Here is a 23,914-nt window from a genome sequence, read left to right as displayed (position 1 = left end):
GCTTTTTTGTAAAGTAAACTCTTGTCTGCATTACCTTCCACTTCCCCTTGAACACAGATGTCAGTAGTCAGATGGCATTGCTTACCTACTCATGCCAAATATATCTGGGTAATATAGTGCTAGCCCATTCAGAGTTAAAAAAACAACTACCTAACCTGGATCCAAAAAATGCTATTTACCCATTGTACCAGTTAATTGCGGAATGATACAGGACTCCTGAAAACATATCTCTACCATATGAGGTTAAAAATCCAGGTCCTGCATCTATTTTGTTAAATGGTTTAAATTAAAGTATGAAGACCACAGCTATAAGCAGGCCGAAATAGCTCAGTTGGGAGAGCGTTAGACTGAAGATCTAAAGGTCCCTGGTTCAATCCCGGGTTTCGGCACAGTTCAGAGGTTCCTTGCTTCTAACAAAATAGGTCTTGGAATCAGCTGTAGTACTTTTTCTCTATTCATCAAATTTTTTCCAACTGATCTACAACACAATCAATTTAACATAGACTTTGCTTTATGTCCTCCTTCTAAACTTGCTTCCACCTCTCTTACCTTCAGGTTTGACAATGAATATTTCCCATTTTATGCTTTTTTGTAAAGTAAACTCTTGTCTGCATTACCTTCCACCTCCCCTTGAATACAGATGTCAGTAGTCAGATGACATTGCTTACCTACTCATGCCAAATATATCTGGGTAATATAGTGCTAGTCCATTCAGAGTTAAAAAAACAACTACCTAACCTGGATCCCAAAACTGCTATTTGCCCATTGCACCAGTTAATTGCAGAATGATACAGGACTCCTTAAAACATATCTCTACCATATGAGGTTAAAAATCCAGGTCCTGCATCTATTTTGTTAAATAGTTTAAATTAAAGTATGAAGAGCACAGCTATAAGCAGGCCGCAATAGCTCAGTTGGGAGAGCGTTAGACTGAAGATCTAAAGGTCCCTGGTTCCATCCCGGGTTTCGGCACAGTTGAGAGGTTCCTTGCTTCTAACAAAATAGGTCTTGGAATCAGCTGTAGTACTTTTTTCTCTATCAACATTTTTATCAACTGATCTACAAAATGATCAATTCAACATAGACTTTGCTTTCTGTCCTCCTTTTAAACTTTCTTCCACCTATCTTGCCTTCAGGTTTGACAATGAATGTTTCCCATTTCGTCCTTTTTTGTAAAGTAAACTCTTGTCTGCATCACATTCCACTTCCCCTTGAACACAGATGTCAGTAGTCAGATGACATTGCTTACCTACTCATGCCAAATATATCTAGGTAATATAGTGCTAGTCCATTTCGAGTTAAAAAAACAACTACCTAACCTGGATCCCAAAAATGCTATTTACCCATTGCACCAGTTAACTGGGGAATGATACAGGACTCCTTAAAACATATCTCTACCATATGAGGTTAAAAATCCAGGTCCTGCATCTATTTTGTTAAATGGTTTAAATTAAAGTATGAAGACCACAGCTATAAGCAGGCCGAAATAGCTCAGTTGGGAGAGCGTTAGACTGAAGATCTAAAGGTCCCTGATTCAATCCCGGGTTTCGGCACAGTTGAGAGGTTCCATGCTTCTAACAAAATAGGTCTTGGAATCAGCTGTAGTACTTTTTCTCTATTCATCAAATTTTTTCCAACTGATCTACAACACAATCAATTTAACATAGACTTTGCTTTATGTCCTCCTTCTAAACTTGCTTCCACCTGTCTTACCTTCAGGTTTGACAATGAATATTTCCCATTTCATGCTTTTTTGTAAAGTAAACTCTTGTCTGCATTACCTTCCACTTCCCCTTGAACACAGATGTCAGTAGTCAGATGACATTGCTTACCTACTCATGCCAAATATATCTGGGTAATATAGTGCTAGTCCATTCAGAGTTAAAAAAAACAACTACCTAACCTGGATCCCAAAAATGCTATTTACCCATTGCACCAGTTAATTGCGGAATGATACAGGACTCCTTAAAACATATCTCACCATATGAGGTTAAAAATCCAGGTCCTGCATCTATTTTGTTAAATGGTTTAAATTAAAGTATGAAGACCACAGCTATAAGCAGGCCAAAATAGCTAAGCTGGGAGAGCGTTAGACTAAAGGTCCCTGGTTCAATCCCGGGTTTCAGCACAGTTGAGAGGTTCCTTGCTTCTAACAAAATAGGTCTTGGAATCAGCTGTAGTACTTTTTTCTCTATCAACATTTTTATCAACTGATCTACAAAATAATCAATTCAACATAGACTTTGCTTTCTGTCCTCCTTTTAAACTTTCTTCCACCTATCTTGCCTTCAGGTTTGACTATGAATGTTTTCCATTTCGTCCTTTTTTGTAAAGTAAACTCTTGTCTGCATCACATTCCACTTCCCCTTGAACACAGATGTCAGTAGTCAGATGACATTGCTTACCTACTCATGCCAAATATATCTGGGTAATATAGTGCTAGTCCATTCAGAGTTAAAAAAACAACTACCTAACCTGGATCCCAAAAATGCTATTTACCCATTGCACCAGTTAACTGGGGAATGATACAGGACTCCTTAAAACATATCTCTACCATATGAGGTTAAAAATCCAGGTCCTGCATCTATTTTGTTAAATGGTTCAAATTAAAGTATGAAGACCCCAGCTATCAGAAGGCCGAAATAGCTCAGTTGGCCGAGCGTTAGACTGAAGATCTAAAGGTCCCTGGTTCAATCCCGGGTTTCGGCACAGTTGAGAGGTTCCTTGCTTCTAACAAAATAGGTCTTGGAATCAGCAGTAGTTCTTTTTCTCTATTCCTCAAATCTTTTCCAACTGATCTACAACACAATCAATTTAACATAGACTTTGCTTTATGTCCTCCTTCTAAACTTGCTTCCACCTCTCTTACCTTCAGGTTTGACAATGAATATTTCCCATTTCATGCTTTTTTGTAAAGTAAACTCTTGTCTGCATTACCTTCCACTTCCCCTTGAACACAGATGTCAGTAGTCAGATGACATTGCTTACCTACTCATGCCAAATATATCTGGGTAATATAGTGCTAGTCCATTCAGAGTTAAAAAAACAACTACCTAACCTGGATCCAAAAAATGCTATTTACCCATTGCACCAGTTAATTGCGGAATGATACAGGACTCCTTAAAACATATCTCTACCATATGAGGTTAAAAATCCAGGTCCTGCATCTTTTTTGTTAAATGGTTTAAATTAAAGTATGAAGACCACAGCTATTAGCAGGCCGAAATAGCTCAGTTGGGAGAGCGTTAGACTGAAGATCTAAAGGTCCCTGGTTCAATCCCGGGTTTCGGCACTGTTGAGAGGTTCCTTGCTTCTAACAAAATAGGTCTTGGAATCAGCTGTAGTACTTTTTCTCTATTCATCAAATTTTTTCCAACTGATCTACCACACAATCAATTTAACATAGACATTGCTTTATGTCCTCCTTCTAAACTTGCTTCCACCTCTCTTACCTTCAGGTTTGACAATGAATATTTCCCATTTCATGCTTTTTTGTAAAGTAAACTCTTGTCTGCATTACCTTCCACCTCCCCTTGAATACAGATGTCAGTAGTCAGATGACATTGCTTACCTACTCATGCCAAATATATCTGGGTAATATAGTGCTAGTCCATTCATACTTAAAAAAACAACTACCTAACCTGGATCCCAAAACTGCTATTTGCCCATTGCACCAGTTAATTGCGGAATGATACAGGACTCCTTAAAACATATCTCTACCATATGAGGTTAAAAATCCAGGTCCTGCATCTATTTTGTTAAATGGTTTAAATTAAAGTATGAAGACCACAGCTATAAGCAGGCCGCAATAGCTCAGTTGGGAGAGTGTTAGACTGAAGATCTAAAGGTCCCTGGTTCAATCCCGGGTTTCGGCACAGTTGAGAGGTTCCTTGCTTCTAACAAAATAGGTCTTGGAATCAGCTGTAGTACTTTTTTCTCTATCAACATTTTTATCAACTGATCTACAAAATGATCAATTCAACATAGACTTTGCTTTCTGTCCTCCTTTTAAACTTTCTTCCACCTATCTTGCCTTCAGGTTTGACAATGAATGTTTCCCATTTCGTCCTTTTTTGTAAAGTAAACTCTTGTCTGCATCACATTCCACTTCCCCTTGAACACAGATGTCAGTAGTCAGATGACATTGCTTACCTACTCATGCCAAATATATCTAGGTAATATAGTGCTAGTCCCTTCAGAGTTAAAAAAACAACTACCTAACCTGGATCCCAAAAAGGCTATTTACCCATTGCACCAGTTAACTGGGGAATGATACAGGACTCCTTAAAAGATATCTCTACCATATGAGGTTAAAAGTCCAGGTCCTGCATCTATTTTGTTAAATGGTTCAAATTAAAGTATGAAGACCCCAGCTATCAGAAGGCCGAAATAGCTCAGTTGGGAGAGCGGTAGACTGAAGATCTAAAGGTCCCTGGTTCAATCCCGGGTTTCGGCACAGTTGAGAGGTTCCTTGCTTCTAACAAAATAGGTCTTGGAATCAGCTGTAGTACTTTTCTCTATTCATCAAATTTTTTCCAACTGATCTACAACACAATCAATTTAACATAGACTTTGCTTTATATCCTCCTTCTAAACTTGCTTCTACCTCTCTTACCTTCAGGTTTGACAATGAATATTTCCCATTTCATGCTTTTTTGTAAAGTAAACTCTTGTCTGCATTACCTTCCACTTCCCCTTGAACACAGATGTCAGTAGTCAGATGACATTGCTTACCTACTCATGCCAAATATATCTGGGTAATATAGTGCTAGCCCATTCAGAGTTAAAAAAACAACTACCTAACCTGGATCCCAAAAATGCTATTTATCCATTGCACCAGTTAATTGCGGAATGATACAGGACTCCTTAAAACATATCTCACCATATGAGGTTAAAAATCCAGGTCCTGCATCTATTTTGTTAAATGGTTTAAATTAAAGTATGAAGACCACAGCTATAAGCAGGCCGAAATAGCTAAGTTGGGAGACTGTTAGACTGAAGATCTAAAGGTCCCTGGTTCAATCCCGGGTTTCGGCACAGTTGAGAGGTTCCTTGCTTCTAACAAAATAGGTCTTGGAATCAGCTGTAGTACTTTTTTCTCTATCAACATTTTTATCAACTGATCTACAAAATGATCAATTCAACATAGACTTTGCTTTCTGTCCTCCTTTTAAACTTTCTTCCACCTATCTTGCCTTCAGGTTTGACTATGAATGTTTTCCATTTCGTCCTTTTTTGTAAAGTAAACTCTTGTCTGCATCACATTCCACTTGCCCTTGAACACAGATGTCAGTAGTCAGATGACATTGCTTACCTACTCATGCCAAATATATCTGGGTAATATAGTGCTAGTCCATTCAGAGTTAAAAAAACAACTACCTAACCTGGATCCCAAAAATGCTATTTACCCATTGCACCAGTTAACTGGGGAATGATACAGGACTCCTTAAAACATATCTCTACCATATGAGGTTAAAAATCCAGGTCCTGCATCTATTTTGTTAAATGGTTCAAATTAAAGTATGAAGACCCCAGCTATCAGAAGGCCAAAATAGCTCAGTTGGGAGAGCGTTAGACTGAAGATCTAAAGGTCCCTGGTTCAATCCCGGGTTTCGGCACAGTTGAGAGGTTCCTTGCTTCTAACAAAATAGGTCTTGGAATCAGCTGTAGTACTTTTTCTCTATTCATCAAATTTTTTCCAACTGATCTACAACACAATCAATTTAACATAGACTTTGCTTTATGTCCTCCTTCTAAACTTGCTTCCACCTGTCTTACCTTCAGGTTTGACAATGAATATTTCCCATTTCATGCTTTTTTGTAAAGTAAACTCTTGTCTGCATTACCTTCCACTTCCCCTTGAACACAGATGTCAGTAGTCAGATGACATTGCTTACCTACTCATGCCAAATATATCTGGGTAATATAGTGCTAGTCCATTCAGAGTTAAAAAAAACAACTACCTAACCTGGATCCCAAAAATGCTATTTACCCATTGCACCAGTTAATTGCGGAATGATACAGGACTCCTTAAAACATATCTCACCATATGAGGTTAAAAATCCAGGTCCTGCATCTATTTTGTTAAATGGTTTAAATTAAAGTATGAAGACCACAGCTATAAGCAGGCCAAAATAGCTAAGCTGGGAGAGCGTTAGACTAAAGGTCCCTGGTTCAATCCCGGGTTTCGGCACAGTTGAGAGGTTCCTTGCTTCTAACAAAATAGGTCTTGGAATCAGCTGTAGTACTTTTTTCTCTATCAACATTTTTATCAACTGATCTACAAAATGATCAATTCAACATAGACTTTGCTTTCTGTCCTCCTTTTAAACTTTCTTCCACCTATCTTGCCTTCCGGTTTGACTATGAATGTTTTCCATTTCGTCCTTTTTTGTAAAGTAAACTCTTGTCTGCATCACATTCCACTTCCCCTTGAACACAGATGTCAGTAGTCAGATGACATTGCTTACCTACTCATGCCAAATATATCTGGGTAATATAGTGCTAGTCCATTCAGAGTTAAAAAAACAACTACCTAACCTGGATCCCAAAAATGCTATTTACCCATTGCACCAGTTAACTGGGGAATGATACAGGACTCCTTAAAACATATCTCTACCATATGAGGTTAAAAATCCAGGTCCTGCATCTATTTTGTTAAATGGTTCAAATTAAAGTATGAAGACCCCAGCTATCAGAAGGCCGAAATAGCTCAGTTGGCCGAGCGTTAGACTGAAGATCTAAAGGTCCCTGGTTCAATCCCGGGTTTCGGCACAGTTGAGAGGTTCCTTGCTTCTAACAAAATAGGTCTTGGGATCAGCAGTAGTTCTTTTTCTCTATTCCTCAAATCTTTTCCAACTGATCTACAACACAATCAATTTAACATAGACTTTGCTTTATGTCCTCCTTCTAAACTTGCTTCCACCTCTCTTACCTTCAGGTTTGACAATGAATATTTCCCATTTCATGCTTTTTTGTAAAGTAAACTCTTGTCTGCATTACCTTCCACTTCCCCTTGAACACAGATGTCAGTAGTCAGATGACATTGCTTACCTACTCATGCCAAATATATCTGGGTAATATAGTGCTAGTCCATTCAGAGTTAAAAAAACAACTACCTAACCTGGATCCAAAAAATGCTATTTACCCATTGCACCAGTTAATTGCGGAATGATACAGGACTCCTTAAAACATATCTCTACCATATGAGGTTAAAAATCCAGGTCCTGCATCTTTTTTGTTAAATGGTTTAAATTAAAGTATGAAGACCACAGCTATAAGCAGGCCGAAATAGCTCAGTTGGGAGAGCGTTAGACTGAAGATCTAAAGGTCCCTGGTTCAATCCCGGGTTTCGGCACAGTTGAGAGGTTCCTTGCTTCTAACAAAATAGGTCTTGGAATCAGCTGTAGTACTTTTTCTCTATTCATCAAATTTTTTCCAACTGATCTACCACACAATCAATTTAACATAGACATTGCTTTATGTCCTCCTTCTAAACTTGCTTCCACCTCTCTTACCTTCAGGTTTGACAATGAATATTTCCCATTTCATGCTTTTTTGTAAAGTAAACTCTTGTCTGCATTACCTTCCACCTCCCCTTGAATACAGATGTCAGTAGTCAGATGACATTGCTTACCTACTCATGCCAAATATATCTGGGTAATATAGTGCTAGTCCATTCAGAGTTAAAAAAACAACTACCTAACCTGGATCCCAAAACTGCTGTTTGCCCATTGCACCAGTTAATTGCGGAATGATACAGGACTCCTTAAAACATATCTCTACCATATGAGGTTAAAAATCCAGGTCCTGCATCTATTTTGTTAAATGGTTTAAATTAAAGTATGAAGACCACAGCTATAAGCAGGCCGCAATAGCTCAGTTGGGAGAGTGTTAGACTGAAGATCTAAAGGTCCCTGGTTCAATCCCGGGTTTCGGCACAGTTGAGAGGTTCCTTGCTTCTAACAAAATAGGTCTTGGAATCAGCTGTAGTACTTTTTTCTCTATCAACATTTTTATCAACTGCTCTACAAAATGATCAATTCAACATAGACTTTGCTTTCTGTCCTCCTTTTAAACTTTCTTCCACCTATCTTGCCTTCAGGTTTGACAATGAATGTTTCCCATTTCGTCCTTTTTTGTAAAGTAAACTCTTGTCTGCATCACATTCCACTTCCCCTTGAACACAGATGTCAGTAGTCAGATGACATTGCTTACCTACTCATGCCAAATATATCTAGGTAATATAGTGCTAGTCCCTTCAGAGTTAAAAAAACAACTACCTAACCTGGATCCCAAAAAGGCTATTTACCCATTGCACCAGTTAACTGGGGAATGATACAGGACTCCTTAAAAGATATCTCTACCATATGAGGTTAAAAATCCAGGTCCTGCATCTATTTTGTTAAATGGTTCAAATTAAAGTATGAAGACCCCAGCTATCAGAAGGCCGAAATAGCTCAGTTGGGAGAGCGGTAGACAGAAGATCTAAAGGTCCCTGGTTCAATCCCGGGTTTCGGCACAGTTGAGAGGTTCCTTGCTTCTAACAAAATAGGTCTTGGAATCAGCTGTAGTACTTTTCTCTATTCATCAAATTTTTTCCAACTGATCTATAACACAATCAATTTAACATAGACTTTGCTTTATATCCTCCTTCTAAACTTGCTTCTACCTCTCTTACCTTCAGGTTTGACAATGAATATTTCCCATTTCATGCTTTTTTGTAAAGTAAACTCTTGTCTGCATTACCTTCCACTTCCCCTTGAACACAGATGCCAGTAGTCAGATGACATTGCTTACCTACTCATGCCAAATATATCTGGGTAATATAGTGCTAGCCCATTCAGAGTTAAAAAAACAACTACCTAACCTGGATCCCAAATATGCTATTTATCCATTGCACCAGTTAATTGCGGAATGATACAGGACTCCTTAAAACATATCTCACCATATGAGGTTAAAAATCCAGGTCCTGCATCTATTTTGTTAAATGGTTTAAATTAAAGTATGAAGACCACAGCTATAAGCAGGCCGAAATAGCTAAGTTGGGAGACTGTTAGACTGAAGATCTAAAGGTCCCTGGTTCAATCCCGGGTTTCGGCACAGTTGAGAGGTTCCTTGCTTCTAACAAAATAGGTCTTGGAATCAGCTGTAGTACTTTTTTCTCTATCAACATTTTTATCAACTGATCTACAAAATGATCAATTCAACATAGACTTTGCTTTCTGTCCTCCTTTTAAACTTTCTTCCACCTATCTTGCCTTCAGGTTTGACTATGAATGTTTTCCATTTCGTCCTTTTTTGTAAAGTAAACTCTTGTCTGCATCACATTCCACTTCCCCTTGAACACAGATGTCAGTAGTCAGATGACATTGCTTACCTACTCATGCCAAATATATCTGGATAATATAGTGCTAGTCCATTCAGAGTTAAAAAAACAACTACCTAACCTGGATCCCAAAAATGCTATTTACCCATTGCACCAGTTAACTGGGGAATGATACAGGACTCCTTAAAACATATCTCTACCATATGAGGTTAAAAATCCAGGTCCTGCATCTATTTTGTTAAATGGTTCAAATTAAAGTATGAAGACCCCAGCTATCAGAAGGCCAAAATAGCTCAGTTGGGAGAGCGTTAGACTGAAGATCTAAAGGTCCCTGGTTCAATCCCGGGTTTCGGCACAGGTGAGAGGTTCCTTGCTTCTAACAAAATAGGTCTTGGAATCAGCTGTAGTACTTTTTTCTCTATCAACATTTTTATCAACTGATCTACAAAATGATCAATTCAACATAGACTTTGCTTTCTGTCCTCCTTTTAAACTTTCTTCCACCTATCTTGCCTTCAGGTTTGACTATGAATGTTTTCCATTTCGTCCTTTTTTGTAAAGTAAACTCTTGTCTGCATCACATTCCACTTCCCCTTGAACACAGATGTCAGTAGTCAGATGACATTGCTTACCTATTCATGCCAAATATATCTGGGTAATATAGTGCTAGTCCATTCAGAGTTAAAAAAACAACTACCTAACCTGGATCCCAAAAATGCTATTTACCCATTGCACCAGTTAACTGGGGAATGATACAGGACTCCTTAAAACATATCTCTACCATATGAGGTTAAAAATCCAGGTCCTGCATCTATTTTGTTAAATGGTTTAAATTAAAGTATGAAGACCACAACTATAAGCAAGCCGAAATAGCTCAGTTGGGCGAGCGTTAGACTGAAGATCTAAAGGTCCCTGGTTCAATCCCAGGTTTCGGCACAGTTGAGAGGTTCTTTGCTTCTAACAAAATAGGTCTTGGGATCAGCTGTAGTTCTTTTTCTCTATTCATCAAATTTTTTCCAACTGATCTACAACACAATCAATTTAACATAGACTTTGCTTTATGTCCTCCTTCTAAACTTGCTTCCACCTCTCTTACTTCAGGTTTGACAATGAATATTTCCCATTTCATGCTTTTTTGTAAAGTAAACTCTTGTCTGCATTACCTTCCACTTCCCCTTGAACAAAGATGTCAGTAGTCAGATGACATTGCTTACCTACTCATGCCAAATATATCTGGGTAATATAGTGCTAGTCCATTCAGAGTTAAAAAAACAACTACCTAACCTGGATCCAAAAAATGCTATTTACCCATTGCACCAGTTAATTGCGGAATGATACACGACTCCTTAAAACATATCTCTACCATGTGAGGTTAAAAATCCAGGTCCTGCATCTATTTTGTTAAATGGTTTAAATTAAAGTATGAAGACCACAGCTATAAGCAGGCCGAAATAGCTCAGTTGGGAGAGCATTAGACTGAAGATCTGAAGGTCCCTGGTTCAATCCCGGGTTTCGGCACAGTTGAGAGGTTCCTTGCTTCTAACATAATAGGTCTTAGAATCAGCTGTAGTACTTTTTCTCTATTCATCAAATTTTTTCCAACTGATCTACAACACAATCAATTTAACATAGACTTTGCTTTATGTCCTCCTTCTAAACTTGCTTCCACCTCTCTTACCTTCAGGTTTGACAATGAATATTTCCCATTTCATGCTTTTTTGTAAAGTAAACTCTTGTCTGCATTACCTTCCACTTCCCCTTGAACACAGATGTCAGTAGTCAGATGACATTGCTTACCTACTCATGCCAAATATATCTGGGTAATATAGTGCTAGTCCATTCAGAGTTAAAAAAACAACTACCTAACCTGGATCCCAAAAATGCTATTTACCCATTGCACCAGTTAACTGGGGAATGATACAGGACTCCTTAAAACATATCTCTACCATATGAGGTTAAAAATCCAGGTCCTGCATCTATTTTGTTAAATGGTTCAAATTAAAGTATGAAGACCCCAGCTTTCAGAAGGCCGAAATAGCTCTGTTGGGAGAGCGTTAGACTGAAGATCTAAAGGTCCCTGGTTCAATCCCGGGTTTCGGCACAGTTGAGAGGTTCCTTGCTTCTAACAAAATAGGTCTTGGAATCAGCTGTAGTACTTTTTTCTCTATCAACATTTTTATCAACTGATCTACAAAATGATCAATTCAACATAGACTTTGCTTTCTGTCCTCCTTTTAAACTTTCTTCCACCTATCTTGCCTTCAGGTTTGACTATGAATGTTTTCCATTTCGTCCTTTTTTGTAAAGTAAACTCTTGTCTGCATCACATTCCACTTCCCCTTGAACACAGATGTCAGTAGTCAGATGACATTGCTTACCTATTCATGCCAAATATATCTGGGTAATATAGTGCTAGTCCATTCAGAGTTAAAAAAACAACTACCTAACCTGGATCCCAAAAATGCTATTTACCCATTGCACCAGTTAACTGGGGAATGATACAGGACTCCTTAAAACATATCTCTACCATATGAGGTTAAAAATCCAGGTCCTGCATCTATTTTGTTAAATGGTTTAAATTAAAGTATGAAGACCACAGCTATAAGCAAGCCGAAATAGCTCAGTTGGGCGAGCGTTAGACTGAAGATCTAAAGGTCCCTGGTTCAATCCCGGGGTTCGGCACAGTTGAGAGTTTCTTTGCTTCTAACAAAATAGGTCTTGGGATCAGCTGTAGTTGTTTTTCTCTATTCATCAAATTTTTTCCAACTGATCTACAACACAATCAATTTAACATAGACTTTGCTTTATGTCCTCCTTCTAAACTTGCTTCCACCTCTCTTACCTTCAGGTTTGACAATGAATATTTCCCATTTCATGCTTTTTTGTAAAGTAAACTCTTGTCTGCATTACCTTCCACTTCCCCTTGAACACAGATGTCAGTAGTCAGATGACATTGCTTACCTACTCATGCCAAATATATCTGGGTAATATAGTGCTAGTCCATTCAGAGTTAAAAAAACAACTACCTAACCTGGATCCAAAAAATGCTATTTACCCATTGCACCAGTTAATTGCGGAATGATACAGGACTCCTTAAAACATATCTCTACCATGTGAGGTTAAAAATCCAGGTCCTGCATCTATTTTGTTAAATGGTTTAAATTAAAGTATGAAGACCACAGCTATAAGCAGGCCGAAATAGCTCAGTTGGGAGAGCATTAGACTGAAGATCTGAAGGTCCCTGGTTCAATCCCGGGTTTCGGCACAGTTGAGAGGTTCCTTGCTTCTAACAAAATAGGTCTTGGAATCAGCTGTAGTACTTTTTCTCTATTCATCAAATTTTTTCCAACTGATCTACAACACAATCAATTTAACATAGACTTTGCTTTATGTCCTCCTTCTAAACTTGCTTCCACCTCTCTTACCTTCAGGTTTGACAATGAATATTTCCCATTACATGCTTTTTTGTAAAGTAAACTCTTGTCTGCATTACCTTCCACTTCCCCTTGAACACAGATGTCAGTAGTCAGATGACATTGCTTACCTACTCATGCCAAATATATCTGGGTAATATAGTGCTAGTCCATTCAGAGTTAAAAAAACAACTACCTAACCTGGATCCCAAAAATGCTATTTACCCATTGCACCAGTTAACTGGGGAATGATACAGGACTCCTTAAAACATATCTCTACCATATGAGGTTAAAAATCCAGGTCCTGCATCTATTTTGTTAAATGGTTCAAATTAAAGTATGAAGACCCCAGCTTTCAGAAGGCCGAAATAGCTCTGTTGGGAGAGCGTTAGACTGAAGCTCTAAAGGTCCCTGGTTCAATCCCGGGTTTCGGCACAGTTGAGAGGTTCCTTGCTTCTAACAAAATAGGTCTTGGAATCAGCTGTAGTACTTTTTTCTCTATCAACATTTTTATCAACTGATCTACAAAATGATCAATTCAACATAGACTTTGCTTTCTGTCCTCCTTTTAAACTTTCTTCCACCTATCTTGCCTTCAGGTTTGACTATGAATGTTTTCCATTTCGTCCTTTTTTGTAAAGTAAACTCTTGTCTGCATCACATTCCACTTCCCCTTGAACACAGATGTCAGTAGTCAGATGACATTGCTTACCTATTCATGCCAAATATATCTGGGTAATATAGTGCTAGTCCATTCAGAGTTAAAAAAACAACTACCTAACCTGGATCCCAAAAATGCTATTTACCCATTGCACCAGTTAACTGGGGAATGATACAGGACTCCTTAAAACATATCTCTACCATATGAGGTTAAAAATCCAGGTCCTGCATCTATTTTGTTAAATGGTTTAAATTAAAGTATGAAGACCACAGCTATAAGCAAGCCGAAATAGCTCAGTTGGGCGAGCATTAGACTGAAGATCTAAAGGTCCCTGGTTCAATCCCGGGGTTCGGCACAGTTGAGAGTTTCTTTGCTTCTAACAAAATAGGTCTTGGGATCAGCTGTAGTTGTTTTTCTCTATTCATCAAATTTTTTCCAACTGATCTACAACACAATCAATTTAACATAGACTTTGCTTTATGTCCTCCTTCTAAACTTGCTTCCACCTCTCTTACCTTCAGGTTTGACAATGAATATTTCCCATTACATGCTTTTTTGTAAAGTAAACTCTTGTCTGCATTACCTTCCACTTCCCCTTGAACACAGATGTCAGTAGTCAGATGACATTGCTTACCTACTCATGCCAAATATATCTGGGTAATATAGTGCTAGTCCATTCAGAGTTAAAAAAACAACTACCTAACCTGGATCCCAAAAATGCTATTTACCCATTGCACCAGTTAACTGGGGAATGATACAGGACTCCTTAAAACATATCTCTACCATATGAGGTTAAAAATCCAGGTCCTGCATCTATTTTGTTAAATGGTTCAAATTAAAGTATGAAGACCCCAGCTTTCAGAAGGCCGAAATAGCTCAGTTGGGAGAGCGTTAGACTGAAGATCTAAAGGTCCCTGGTTCAATCCCGGGTTTCGGCACAGTTGAGAGGTTCCTTGCTTCTAACAAAATAGGTCTTGAAATCAGCTGTAGTACTTTTTTCTCTATCAACATTTTTATCAACTGATCTACAAAATGATCAATTCAACATAGACTTTGCTTTCTGTCCTCCTTTTAAACTTTCTTCCACCTATCTTGCCTTCAGGTTTGACTATGAATGTTTTCCATTTCGTCCTTTTTTGTAAAGTAAACTCTTGTCTGCATCACATTCCACTTCCCCTTGAACACAGATGTCAGTAGTCAGATGACATTGCTTACCTATTCATGCCAAATATATCTGGGTAATATAGTGCTAGTCCATTCAGAGTTAAAAAAACAACTACCTAACCTGGATCCCAAAAATGCTATTTACCCATTGCACCAGTTAACTGGGGAATGATACAGGACTCCTTAAAACATATCTCTACCATATGAGGTTAAAAATCCAGGTCCTGCATCTATTTTGTTAAATGGTTTAAATTAAAGTATGAAGACCACAGCTATAAGCAATGCGAAATAGCTCAGTTGGGCGAGCGTTAGACTGAAGATCTAAAGGTCCCTGGTTCAATCCCGGGGTTCGGCACAGTTGAGAGTTTCCTTGCTTCTAAGAAAATAGGTCTTGGGATCAGCTGTAGTTGTTTTTCTCTATTCATCAAATTTTTTCCAACTGATCTACAACACAATCAATTTAACATAGACTTTGCTTTATGTCCTCCTTCTAAACTTGCTTCCACCTCTCTTACCTTCAGGTTTGACAATGAATATTTCCCATTTCATGCTTTTTTGTAAAGTAAACTCTTGTCTGCATTACCTTCCACTTCCCCTTGAACACAGATGTCAGTAGTCAGATGACATTGCTTACCTACTCATGCCAAATATATCTGGGTAATATAGTGCTAGTCCATTCAGAGTTAAAAAAAACAACTACCTAACCTGGATCCCAAAAATGCTATTTGCCCATTGCACCAGTTAATTGCGGAATGATACATGACTCCTTAAAACATATCTCTACCATATGAGGTTAAAAATCCAGGTCCTGCATCTATTTTGTTAAATGGTTTAAATTAAAGTATGAAGACTACAGCTAGCAGGAGGCAGAAATAGCTCAGTTGGGAGAGCGTTAGACTGAAGATCTAAAGGTCCCTGGTTTAATCCCAGGTTTTGGCACTGTTGAGAGGTTCCTTGCTTCTCACAAAATAAGTCTTGGAATCAGCTGTAGTACTTTTTTCTCTATCAACATTTTTATCAACTGATCCACAAAATGATCAATTCAACATAGACTTTGCTTTCTGTCCTCCTTTTAAACTTTCTTCCACCTATCTTTCCTTCAGGTTTGACTATGAATGTTTCCCATTTCGTCCTTTTTTGTAAAGTAAACTCTTGTCTGCATCACATTCCACTTCCCCTTGAACACAGATGTCAGTAGTCAGATGACATTGCTTACCTACTCATGCCAAATATATCTGGGTAATATAATGCTAGTCCATTCAGAGTTAAAAAAACAACTACCTAACCTGGATCCCAAAAATGCTATTTACCCATTGCACCAGTTAACTGGGGAATGATACAGGACTCCTTAAAACATATCTCTACCATATGAGGTTAAAAATCCAGGTCCTGCATCTATTTTGTTAAATGGTTCAAATTAAAGTATGAAGACCCCAGCTATCAGAAGGCCAAAATAGCTCAGTTGGGAGAGCGTTAGACTGAAGATCTAAAGGTCCCTGGTTCAATCCCGGGTTTCGGCACAGTTGAGAGGTTCCTTGCTTCTAACAAAATAGGTCTTGGAATCAGCTGTAGTACTTTTTCTCTATTCATCAAATTTTTTCCAACTGATCTACAACACAATCAATTTAACATAGAGTTTGCTTTATGTCCTCCTTCTAAACTTGCTTCCACCTCTCTTACCTTCAGGTTTGACAATGAATATTTCCCATTTCATGCTTTTTTGTAAAGTAAACTCTTGTCTGCATTACCTTCCACCTCCCCTTGAATACAGATGTCAGTAGTCAGATGACATTGCTTACCTACTCATGCCAAATATATCTGGGTAATATAGTGCTAGTCCATTCAGAGTTAAAAAAACAACTACCTAACCTGGATCCCAAAAATGCTATTTACCCATTGCACCAGTTAATTGCGGAATGATACAGGACTCCTTAAAACATATCTCACCATATGAGGTTAAAAATCCAGGTCCTGCATCTATTTTGTTAAATGGTTTAAATTAAAGTATGAAGACCACAGCTATAAGCAGGCCGAAATAGCTAAGTTGGGAGAGCGTTAGACTGAAGATCTAAAGGTCCCTGGTTCAATCCCGGGTTTCGGCACAGTTGAGAGGTTCCTTGCTTCTAACAAAATAGGTCTTGGAATCAGCTGTAGTACTTTTTTCTCTATCAACATTTTTATCAACTGATCTACAAAATGATCAATTCAACATAGACTTTGCTTTCTGTCCTCCTTTTAAACTTTCTTCCACCTATCTTGCCTTCAGGTTTGACAATGAATGTTTCCCATTTCGTCCTTTTTTGTAAAGTAAACTCTTGTCTGCATCACATTCCACTTCCCCTTGAACACAGATGTCAGTAGTCAGATGACATTGCTTACCTACTCATGCCAAATATATCTAGGTAATATAGTGCTAGTCCATTCAGAGTTAAAAAAACAACTACCTAACCTGGATCCCAAAAATGCTATTTACCCATTGCACCAGTTAACTGGGGAATGATACAGGACTCCTTAAAACATATCTCTACCATATGAGGTTAAAAATCCAGGTCCTGCATCTATTTTGTTAAATGGTTCAAATTAAAGTATGAAGACCCCAGCTATCAGAAGGTCGAAATAGCTCAGTTGGGAGAGCGTTAGACTGAAGATCTAAAGGTCCCTTGTTCAATCCCGGGTTTCGGCACAGTTGAGAGGTTCCTTGCTTCTAGCAAAATAGGTCTTGGAATCAGCTGTAGTACTTTTTCTCTATTCATCAAATTTTTTCCAATTGATCTACAACACAATCAATTTAACATAGACTTTGCTTTATATCCTCCTTCTAAACTTGCTTCCACCTCTCTTACCTTCAGGTTTGACAATGAATATTTCCCATTTCATGCTTTTTTGTAAAGTAAACTCTTGTCTGCATTACCTTCCACTTCCCCTTGAACACAGATGTCAGTAGTCAGATGACATTGCTTACCTATTCATGCCAAATATATCTGGGTAATATAGTGCTAGTCCATTCAGAGTTAAAAAAACAACTACCTAACCTGGATCCCAAAAATGCTATTTACCCATTGCACCAGTTAATTGCGGAATGATACAGGACTCCTTAAAACATATCTGACCATATGAGGTTAAAAATCCAGGTCCTGCATCTATTTTGTTAAATGGTTTAAATTAAAGTATGAAGACCACAGCTATAAGCAGGCCGAAATAGCTAAGTTGGGAGAGCGTTAGACTGAAGATCTAAAGGTCCCGGTTCAATCCCGGGTTTCGGCACAGTTGAGAGGTTCCTTGCTTCTAACAAAATAGGTCTTGGAATCAGCTGTAGTACTTTTTTCTCTATCAACATTTTTATCAACTGATCCACAAAATGATCAATTCAACATAGACTTTGCTTTCTGTCCTCCTTTTAAACTTTCTTCCACCTATCTTGCCTTCAGGTTTGACAATGAATGTTTCCCATTTCGTCCTTTTTTGTAAAGTAAACTCTTGTCTGCATCACATTCCACTTCCCCTTGAACACAGATGTCAGTAGTCAGATGACATTACTTACCTACTCATGCCAAATATATCTAGGTAATATAGTGCTAGTCCATTCAGAGTTAAAAAAACAACTACCTAACCTGGATCCCAAAAATGCTATTTACCCATTGCACCAGTTAACTGGGGAATGATACAGGACTCCTTAAAACATATCTCTACCATATGAGGTTAAAAATCCAGGTCCTGCATCTATTTTGTTAAATGGTTCAAATTAAAGTATGAAGACCCAAGCTATCAGAAGGCCGAAATAGCTCAGTTGGGAGAGTGTTAGACTGAAGATCTAAAGGTCCCTGGTTCAATCCCGGGTTTCGGCACAGTTGAGAGGTTCCTTGCTTCTAACAAAATAGGTCTTGGAATCAGCTGTAGTACTTTTTTCTCTATCAACATTTTTATCAACTGATCTACAAAATGATCAATTCAACATAGACTTTGCTTTCTGTCCTCCTTTTAAACTTTCTTCCACCTATCTTGCCTTCAGGTTTGACTATGAATGTTTTCCATTTCGTCCTTTTTTGTAAAGTAAACTCTTGTCTGCATCACATTCCACTTCCCCTTGAACACAGATGTCAGTAGTCAGATGACATTACTTACCTACTCATGCCAAATATATCTGGGTAATATAGTGCTAGTCCATTCAGAGTTAAAAAAACAACTACCTAACCTGGATCCCAAAAATGCTATTTACCCATTGCACCTGTTAACTGGGGAATGATACAGGACTCCTTAAAACATATCTCTACCATATGAGGTTAAAAATCCAGGTCCTGCATCTATTTTGTTAAAAGGTTTAAATTAAAGTATGAAGACCATAGCTATAAGCAGGCCGAAATAGCTCAGTTGGGCGAGCGTTAGACTGAAGATCTAAAGGTCCCTGGTTCAATCCCGGGTTTCGGCACAGTTTAGAGGTTCCTTGCTTCTAACAAAATAGGTCTTGGGATCAGCTGTAGTTCTTTTTCTCTATTCATCAAATTTTTTCCAACTGATCTACAACACAATCAATTTAACATAGACTTTGCTTTATGTCCTCCTTCTAAACTTGCTTCCACCTCTCTTACCTTCAGGTATGACAATGAATATTTCCCATTTCATGCTTTTTTGTAAAGTAAACTCTTGTCTGCATTACCTTCCACTTCCCCTTGAACACAGATGTCAGTAGTCAGATGACATTGCTTACCTACTCATGCCAAATATATCTGGGTAATATAGTGCTAGTCCATTCAGAGTTAAAAAAACAACTACCTAACCTGGATCCAAAAAATGCTATTTACCCATTGCACCAGTTAATTGCGGAATGATACAGGACTCCTTAAAACATATCTCTACCATGTGAGGTTAAAAATCCAGGTCCTGCATCTATTTTGTTAAATGGTTTAAATTAAAGTATGAAGACCAGAGCTATAAGCAGGCCGAAATAGCTCAGTTGGGAGAGCGTTAGACTGAAGATCTGAAGGTCCCTGGTTCAATCCCGGGTTTCGGCACAGTTGAGAGGTTCCTTGCTTCTAACAAAATAGGTCTTGGGATCAGCTGTAGTTCTTTTTCTCTATTCATCAAATTTTTTCCAACTGATCTACAACACAATCAATTTAACATAGACTTTGCTTTATGTCCTCCTTCTAAACTTGCTTCCACCTCTCTTACCTTCAGGTTTGACAATGAATATTTCCCATTTCATGCTTTTTTGTAAAGTAAACTCTTGTCTGCATTACCTTCCACTTCCCCTTGAACACAGATGTCAGTAGTCAGATGACATTGCTTACCTACTCATGCCAAATATATCTGGGTAATATAGTGCTAGTCCATTCAGAGTTAAAAAAACAACTACCTAACCTGGATCCAAAAAATGCTATTTACCCATTGCACCAGTTAATTGCGGAATGATACAGGACTCCTTAAAACATATCTCTACCATGTGAGGTTAAAAATCCAGGTCCTGCATCTATTTTGTTAAATGGTTTAAATTAAAGTATGAAGACCACAGCTATAAGCAGGCCGAAATAGCTCAGTTGGGAGAGCGTTAGACTGAAGATCTGAAGGTCCCTGGTTCAATCCCGGGTTTCGGCACAGTTGAGAGGTTCCTTGTTTCTAACAAAATAGGTCTTGGAATCAGCTGTAGTACTTTTTCTCTATTCATCAAATTGTTTCCAACTGATCTACAACACAATCAATTTAACATAGACTTTGCTTTATATCCTCCTTCTAAACTTGCTTCCACCTCTCTTACCTTCAGGTTTGACAATGAATATTCCCCATTTCATGCTTTTTTGTAAAGTAAACTCTTGTCTGCATGTCAGGGCTCCACGAATTTCCAATCCTTTTCTTCTATGTGGGACTGCATAGACCTGCAGCTCTTCTTTCTACTGTGTGTTTTCTTAACTGGAGTTGCCTTGTGTTCAAACTCACTAAAATGAAATGACTGTGTTAATATTCCACTCTATTATTTCTCTTAGAATATGTGTTTTTCTAGACTACAGACCTACCACGCTATGCAACTCTGTGTCTTCTATTCTTCCTCTTGTGTTGTATGTTGGCTTGTGAATACCTCATCAATGCTGCATTCCGCTATTCTTTTTATGTGATCTGTACTTGTCTTTCTTCTTTTCAGTCTGCTGCTTTCCTGCTCAAGTTATTCGTCTCACTAGATTCAGGTAAGCCTTTTCTTTCCATTTACTTCAAGTAATTGTCTAAATTGCCTTTTAACAACTATTTACATTTCTCTGGGGGACGAGTTTAATTTCTTGTTGCTGAGTCTCGAAACACCTGCTGAAAACGCAACTGTTATCTCTTAGATTTTAAATGTCACAGGCTGAAAGCGTAATTCTTTTTTTTCTGCAACAATACTGTCTAAATTAATTTTCACTTAGCTCTGTGAAAGCCGTTTTCTGTGACGTGAAGACAGCTGGCTCTGCTCCTGAAGCGGCACACGTTCTCTTGAAAAAGTCTCTCAGAATGTTTCTTTTTTCTTTTCTTCTGTCAGACCCCAACGTGGCAATTTCTTCAGGGAAACTATGGTACTAGTCGCTACTAGGAATAAATCTCTAAACTGCTCCGGAAATCTGTAAATAACCTTTCCTCAAAACGTTTCCTACTCTAACTCGAAAACTCTAACTGCCTCGGGCTGAATTCTTGGTGAAGTGCGCAGCTCTGATAGAGCGCGCGCCTCACCTGAACTCCGGTCTGGAATGTTCAGAAAACTAGACTGGCAACTTAGGCTGGCAGTTGTCCTGCTCGCCCGCCATCTTGGAATTCCGTGAATTCCACGCCTTGGACCAGGAAGGAGCCAAACTCCAGTCCTGTTTCCTCATTTTGAGAACTCTTGCTGACCGTTCATTAGGAAGGATCCTGACAGTACCCCCCACCAAGGAAGGCCCTCCCGGTCCGGGTTTGGTTGGGTTTCGCTGATGGAAAAGTCTTACTAGTCTAGGTGCATGTACATCTGACTCTAACTCCCAAGAGCGTTCCTCTGGTCCATAGCCCTTCCAATCCACCAAATAGTACAGCTTACTCTTCACTCTTTTGGAATCTAAAATATCCTTAACCTCAAATTCCACTCCAGCTTCCAACTGAACTGGTGGTGGAGCACTCTCTCGTCTTAATCCTGGAACTGCCTTTTTTAACAAAGAAACATGAAAGACTGGGTGAACCTTGAGTTTCGTGGGTAGTGTCAGTTTATAGGTCACTGGATTAATTTGTGCTTCAATAGGGTAGGGACCAATGAATCGAGGCTGGAACTTCCGATTCCCATTCAAGCGCAAATTCTTGGTGTTTAACCAAACCTCCTCCCCTATCTCTAGGTGAGGGGAATCTCTTCTCTTCCTATCTGTATATTTCTTATACTTAATCTTTGCCTGTTCTAGATTTTCTGATGCTGCATTATGTACCTGACTCAAATGTGTCACCAAATCCTGAACTGCTGGAACTGGGAGCGAAACATCTAACATAGTAACATTTGGATGTTTGCCATAATTCAAATAAAACGGGGAGTAACCAGTGGACACATTTGTGGCGTTGTTATGAGCGAACTCAGCAGCCCACAAATAGTCCAACCATTCCCCGCCCTGTTTTAAGGTATATAGCCTCAAATACTGCTCTACCTCCTGGTTCACTCGTTCTGTTTGTCCATCCGTTTCCGGATGGAAACTGGTGGACAAACGTGTCTCTACTCCAAGTGCCTTCATGAAGGTTCTCCAGAAATGAGAAACAAATTGGGTTCCTCGGTCTGATATAATAACCTTAGGAATTCCATGCAACCGCACAACCTGAGCACTGAAATGTGTTGCTAACTGTTTTGCCGTTGGAATTCCTTTCATAGCCACAAAATGTGTCATTTTGGTGTATGCATCGACTATTACTAAAATAGTATTGAAACCTTGACAGGAAGGGAGATCTGTTATCAAGTCTAAGGTGATTGTGTGCCAAGGATAGGGAGGAGTAGGTAAGGGTTGTAAAAGCCCTTTAGGTGCCTGTCGTTCTGACTTCCCCTGCGCACATATCTCACAAGTTTTCACATATCTCTCTATGTCTTTGTTCATTTGTGGCCACCAATAACTTCTTTTTACTAAATCCATCGTCTTCTGTTCTCCCTTGTGCCCAGCCAACAAATGATCATGACATTCCTTCATGACTTGGTTCTGCAGTGTTGAAGTAGGCAAATACAAGGCTCCTGAGTGATAAGGTAGACCATCTACTACTTCTCTATTGTCTTCCTGCTGCGTCCACTCCAACATCTCTGCTGGTGGCAAGGCTCGAGATATCTGTTCTTTCACACTCAGAGTTTCAACAACGCCTATGATTTTGGTATCTGGAATGATGGCTTGTGTCTTGATTTGATCTTTTTCTTCTCCGGTTCCCATTCGGGACAAGGCGTCCGCCTTGCCATTCTGCGCTCCTGGCCTGTATGTGATGACAAAGTCATAGTCGGCAAAGTATAATGACCAACGAAGCTGTCTCGGGGTTAGTGTTCTAGCTGACTTCAAGAATTTCAAGTTTCGATGGTCCGTGTACACCGTTACAATATGATGAGCTCCCATCAAATAATGTCTCCATTCCTTGAAGGCATCCTTTATTGCCAACAGTTCTTTTTCCGTAATTGTGTAATTGATTTCTGCTGGTGACAACTTTCTTGAACGATATGCAACCGGATGCAATTGACCTGTCTCCTTATTTCTCTGAGACAGAACTCCGCCCACTGCCAAATCTGAGGCATCTGTCTCCACATAAAAGGGTTCTGATGGGTCTGCGTGAAGAAGAATTGGAGCTGACGTGAATTCTTCCTTCAATGCCTTGAATGCCATCTCTGCATCTGCTGTCCACTGAAATTTTACTCCCTTTCTCAATAATTGTGTGAGAGGCAGAATTCGCCGAGAGAATTCGCTGATAAATCTTCGATAAAAATTGGCGAAGCCAATAAATGCCTGTACTTCCTTCACACTGGTCGGAGACTTCCACTCCAAGACGGCCTGAATTTTTCGCTGATCCATGAGTATTCCAGCTGGCGAGATGACAAACCCCAAGAATTCCACTTCTGTCACATCAAAGGCACACTTCTCTAGTTTGACGAACAGCCTATTTTCTCTCAGCTTCTGTAATATTCTTCTCACTTGACTCTGATGTTCCTGGGTGTTGACGGAGTATATCAAGATGCCGTCTATATACACTATTGCGCATTGATCGATAAACTCACTAAGGACATCGTTTATGAAATGCTGGAACGCAGCTGGGGCGTTGCACAACCCATAAGGCATCACTTGATATTCGAATAATCCAAAGCGAGTTCTAAAGGCGGTTTTCCCCTCATCGCCGGCTCTTACTCGAATGAGA

General features: G+C 39.0%; 4 non-coding genes across 4 annotated transcripts; all 4 read left to right on the top strand.

The window, feature by feature from the left end:
* Window positions 1-316: 316 nt before the first annotated feature.
* On the top strand, window positions 317-389 carry TRNAF-GAA (transfer RNA phenylalanine (anticodon GAA)). Its single transcript has one exon. It is a non-coding gene; the product is annotated as a tRNA-Phe (tRNA).
* A 2,830-nt stretch (window positions 390-3,219) lies between these two features.
* On the top strand, window positions 3,220-3,292 carry TRNAF-GAA (transfer RNA phenylalanine (anticodon GAA)). The gene has a single exon. It is a non-coding gene; the product is annotated as a tRNA-Phe (tRNA).
* Window positions 3,293-7,284: 3,992 nt separating this feature from the next.
* Window positions 7,285-7,357, top strand: TRNAF-GAA (transfer RNA phenylalanine (anticodon GAA)). The gene has a single exon. It is a non-coding gene; the product is annotated as a tRNA-Phe (tRNA).
* A 6,910-nt stretch (window positions 7,358-14,267) lies between these two features.
* TRNAF-GAA (transfer RNA phenylalanine (anticodon GAA)) lies at window positions 14,268-14,340 on the top strand. Its single transcript has one exon. It is a non-coding gene; the product is annotated as a tRNA-Phe (tRNA).
* Window positions 14,341-23,914: the final 9,574 nt, after the last annotated feature.

The sequence above is a fragment of the Lissotriton vulgaris genome, chromosome 8, assembly GCF_964263255.1.
Source record: "Lissotriton vulgaris chromosome 8, aLisVul1.2, whole genome shotgun sequence".
Classification (NCBI taxonomy): domain Eukaryota; kingdom Metazoa; phylum Chordata; class Amphibia; order Caudata; family Salamandridae; genus Lissotriton; species Lissotriton vulgaris.
Note: the sequence above shows the minus strand (reverse complement) of the source record. Positions and strands in the feature narration are given on the sequence as shown.